The following is a 5,000-nucleotide window of genomic DNA, read 5'->3' as shown; positions in this document are numbered from 1 at the left end:
TAGACTGATTGCTGATAATCATTAGCCATACACTGGGGGAAACGGCCGACAGGGGCGGCAACATAGTGGAGCCGCAGTGTCACTAATGTACAGAGATAGAACAGTTTCGACTGGAACTAGAGTAACCGTATACACGGCACTGATTAGTAATAGATGCAGAGCCATCAGAATACAGATAATATATACAACCGTCCCTATACATGCTGAAAGACTCTGCACACAATGAGAACCACACGTCAGCCAGACACTCTTATCACACACTACTCTCTTATCACACACAATATCTAACCACCAGCATGGAAGAACATCCAGTGCATCCTCTCCGCCACATGACACAATCCACACTATCATTACCAGACCGGGAGGTCCACCCAGAAAACACAATATCCCACCCTTCCGACATCCGCACATTGCTCAGCTAAGCCACGAACACCCACACATGTCCTACACAGTGGTGCACCCAACATCACAATACTGCCTCCTGTCACAGCACACAAACAATGGCAGGAATGAAAGACACAGATCTGCCACAACCATGGAATCGGAGCGCCGCCTGTCATGAGCCAAAAGTGCATCCTGACGTGACAAATCGGATAATACCGCAGGCATCCAATTACGATAATCACTATCAACGAACCTGCCGCCCCCCCCCCCCCCAATACACCTTTCCCTACAACAATGTGTATCTGAACCTACGCTATATCGTACCTTAACCTAACCTATATCGTACCTTAACCTAACCTATATCGTACCTTAACCTAACCTATATCGTACCTTAACCTAACCTATATCGTACCTTAACCTAACCTATATCGTACCTTAACCTAACCTATATCGTACCTTAACCTAACCTATATCGTACCTTAACCTAACCTATATCGTACCTTAACCTAACCTATATCGTACCTTAACCTAACCTATATCGTACCTTAACCTAACCTATATCGTGCCTTAACCTAACCTATATCGTGCCTTAACCTAACCTATATCGTGCCTTAACCTAACCTATATCGTGCCTTAACCTAACCTATATCGTGCCTTAACCTAACCTATATCGTGCCTTAACCTAACCTATATCGTGCCTTAACCTAACCTATATCGTGCCTTAACCTAACCTAATTTGTGCCTTAACCTAACCTAATTTGTGCCTTAACCTAACCTAATTTGTGCCTTAACCTAACCTAATTTGTGCCTTAACCTAACCTAATTTGTGCCTTAACCTAACCTAATTTGTGCCTTAACCTAACCTAATTTGTGCCTTAACCTAACCTAATTTGTGCCTTAACCTAACCTAATTTGTGCCGTAACCTAACCTAATTTGTGCCGTAACGTAACCCATGTTGTGCCGTAACGTAACCCATGTTGTGCCGTAACGTAACCCATGTTGTGCCGTAACGTAACCCATGTTGTGCCGTAACGTAACCCATGTTGTGCCGTAACGTAACCCATGTTGTGCCGTAACGTAACCCATGTTGTGCCGTAACGTAACCCATGTTGTGCCTTAACCTAACCCATGTTGTGCCTTAACCTAACCCATGTTGTGCCTTAACCTAACCCATGTTGTGCCTTAACCTAACCCATGTTGTGCCTTAACCTAACCCACGTTGTGCCTTAACCTAACCTACGTTGTGCCTTAACCTAACCTACGTTGTGCCTTAACCTAACCCATGTTGTGCCTTAACCTAACCCATGTTGTGCCTTAACCTAACCCATGTTGTGCCTTAACCTAACCCATGTTGTGCCTTAACCTAACCCATGTTGTGCCTTAACCTAACCCATGGTGTGCCTTAACCTAACCCATGGTGTGCCTTAACCTAACCCATGTTGTGCCTTAACCTAACCCATGTTGTGCCTTAACCTAACCCACGTTGTGCCTTAACCTAACCCACGTTGTGCCTTAACCTAACCCACGTTGTGCCTTAACCTAACCCACGTTGTGCCTTAACCTAACCCATGTTGTGCCTTAACCTAACCCATGTTGTGCCTTAACCTAACCCATGTTGTGCCTTAACCTAACCCATGTTGTGCCTTAACCTAACCCATGTTGTGCCTTAACCTAACCCATGTTGTGCCTTAACCTAACCCATGTTGTGCCTTAACCTAACCCATGTTGTGCCTTAACCTAACCCATGTTGTGCCTTAACCTAACCCATGTTGTGCCTTAACCTAACCCATGTTGTGCCTTAACCTAACCCATGTTGTGCCTTAACCTAACCCATGTTGTGCCTTAACCTAACCCATGTTGTGCCTTAACCTAACCCATGTTGTGCCTTAACCTAACCCATGTTGTGCCTTAACCTAACCCATGTTGTGCCTTAACCTAACCCATGTTGTGCCTTAACCTAACCCATGTTGTGCCTTAACCTAACCCATGTTGTGCCTTAACCTAACCCATGTTGTGCCTTAACCTAACCCATGTTGTGCCTTAACCTAACCCATGTTGTGCCTTAACCTAACCCATGTTGTGCCTTAACCTAACCCATGTTGTGCCTTAACGTAACCCATGTTGTGCCTTAACGTAACCCATGTTGTGCCTTAACCTAACCTATAATGTGCCTTAACCTAACCTAAAGTGCGCCGTAACCTAAACTATATTGCGCCTTAACCTGACGCACGTTGTCGCTGAACCTGCTCTGTAATTGTTATGCAACCCGTTAAAGTAGTGTAGTGTTGCCTAACCGCAACCCTCGCAATATAGTTCGCTACTCGCACTGCCCGGTCCCCTGTGTATCGCGTCATGTTAAACACCTTGCAGGTGTTGCTGACTTTCCACATGCTCCTGCTATACACTGTAGTGTGGATAGCAGCAGGACGTACATGCCCCCCCCCCCCTTCCCCCCTGCCTTCGCAAGCTGGTCGGTGAGAAGTTTGCATGTTCAATGCCCTTCGCATGCCGACGTACTCAGCCTACGTTGTGGTACGGCCTGTCACCTGTCCGCCGATGTACGCAAAACCCACAAACTGTACTGCACATTGCTCCGTATGTACTGAATGATACATCGTGGCCCATGTGACCGTATGACGACAGCGCCTAGCAACGGCGGACCATACAGTCCAAATATTGTGCACGCAGCTACGTGTCGTCTCCCTATAAGAGCTGGATTGCAGTGTGGTACGCCATACAGACGTGTGGGAGGAACGGACGCCCTGGATGGCGATCAGCATGAGCAGTCTGTTGATGTAGTGGAGCGTGTATTCGGACGTAGTCGTCTCTTCTCACACACCGTGATAGCATGTTGCACCGCGTTCCACATCTGCGACATGCTGCAGAGGCGGGCTGACAGTCGTTCGCGCAATGGACACCGCATACGTACGGGGTCTACCTTCCACGTGTTCTCTAGGCGTGCACATGTTGTTGCGTCTATGTGGGCAGACGTAGTGTGTTGTGACACCTGACACAGGCATGCAATACTCGTTGCAAATGGCGATGGACGTGTACGTTTGCTGGTGACGTTACGCAAATGAACAACCGGTAACCCGTTGTGGTGCGGTTGTTCTCGCTAGAGGTGAATCAGTGTTGGCGACGATCGGTCGAGCTATTAACCGGTTGTTTCAGGGATACCCACCATGCCCACGAACGTGAAAGGGGACCCACCATGCCCACGAACGTGAAAGGGGATCTGGGTGTGAGGCGATACGCGGCGGTGGCTGGGTGGGACCGTCCCCGGCCGGTGAGGGGGGGCCGCCCGGCGTGCTGGCAGCGCGGTGCGTGGGCGCACGCGCTACAGCCGGCTGGTGGGGGCGGCCGGTGGCAGGCGCGCCGGCCGACGGACGCGGCAGGCGGCGCAGCTGCGCGCCGGCGCCCCCTGCTCGCGGCGCCTTGCGGCCAAAGTAGGTCCTCGCGGGCCCGGTGCGAAGCGCGGTGGCCATCTGCAGTGTGCTGGTCCGATTGAGGACTTTGTGCGCTGAGGATGCGCCGCCGCCCGGCGCTCGGCGCCGCGACGCCGTCTGCTGCTCGGTCGCCCCAGCGGTTCTCGCAGGTGGTTTGTATCGCAGCTGTGCGGACGTGTTGGCGCGTGCACTGTGCTGGGAGAGTTCGCTTCGGCACCCAAGTAGGGCTTTTGTCCTTCTGTGGCGCTGGCGTTGGAGCTGCCGGTCACCGTAGGTGGCGCGTGTTGTCTCCCGCCGGCAATGCCACGACAGCACGCTCCCGGGCCTCTGTCGGCAGCGGCAAGCTCAGTTGGGAGCACGGGTGGTCGCACCTAAAGCGTCTACTCGCCTAACTCCGGGCGATTGCGCCTCTCTCGAACCCGACCAAGTACTTAGGACGGCGCTGCGCGCCGCCGGGACCTGAGAGGGTTTCGAGGTGTGTTGTGCAGGGGAGCTCAGCCTCCTCCTGTTTGCAGAATAATTGAGCGGACGCTTGCGTGTTCGCGCGGGCCCCCGGGACACACTCCCGGGCGGCCGGCTGCTCAGCTCTAGTTGACGCAGCTCCCTGGTTGATCCTGCCAGTAGTCATATGCTTGTCTCAAAGATTAAGCCATGCATGTCTCAGTACAAGCCGCATTAAGGTGAAACCGCGAATGGCTCATTAAATCAGTTATGGTTCCTTAGATCGTACCCACGTTACTTGGATAACTGTGGTAATTCTAGAGCTAATACATGCAAACAGAGTCCCGACCAGAGATGGAAGGGACGCTTTTATTAGATCAAAACCAATCGGTCGGCTCGTCCGGTCCGTTTGCCTTGGTGACTCTGAATAACTTAGGGCTGATCGCACGGTCCTCGTACCGGCGACGCATCTTTCAAATGTCTGCCTTATCAACTGTCGATGGTAGGTTCTGCGCCTACCATGGTTGTAACGGGTAACGGGGAATCAGGGTTCGATTCCGGAGAGGGAGCCTGAGAAACGGCTACCACATCCAAGGAAGGCAGCAGGCGCGCAAATTACCCACTCCCGGCACGGGGAGGTAGTGACGAAAAATAACGATACGGGACTCATCCGAGGCCCCGTAATCGGAATGAGTACACTTTAAATCCTTTAACGAGTATCTATTGGA

The 5,000-nt window shown here is 51.5% G+C and overlaps 1 non-coding gene across 1 annotated transcript in view; it reads left to right on the top strand.

Moving 5' to 3' along the window:
* Positions 1-4,432: 4,432 nt before the first annotated feature.
* The window catches only part of LOC126436284 (small subunit ribosomal RNA), a 1,909-nt gene continuing 1,341 nt past the window's right edge, over positions 4,433-5,000 (top strand). Inside the window, exon 1 of the ribosomal RNA XR_007580561.1 lies at positions 4,433-5,000. This exon is cut by the window's right edge and continues 1,341 nt beyond it. This is a non-coding gene — a ribosomal RNA (small subunit ribosomal RNA).

The sequence above is a fragment of the Schistocerca serialis genome, unplaced genomic scaffold, assembly GCF_023864345.2.
Source record: "Schistocerca serialis cubense isolate TAMUIC-IGC-003099 unplaced genomic scaffold, iqSchSeri2.2 HiC_scaffold_1234, whole genome shotgun sequence".
Lineage (NCBI taxonomy): Eukaryota > Metazoa > Arthropoda > Insecta > Orthoptera > Acrididae > Schistocerca > Schistocerca serialis.
Note: the sequence above shows the minus strand (reverse complement) of the source record. Positions and strands in the feature narration are given on the sequence as shown.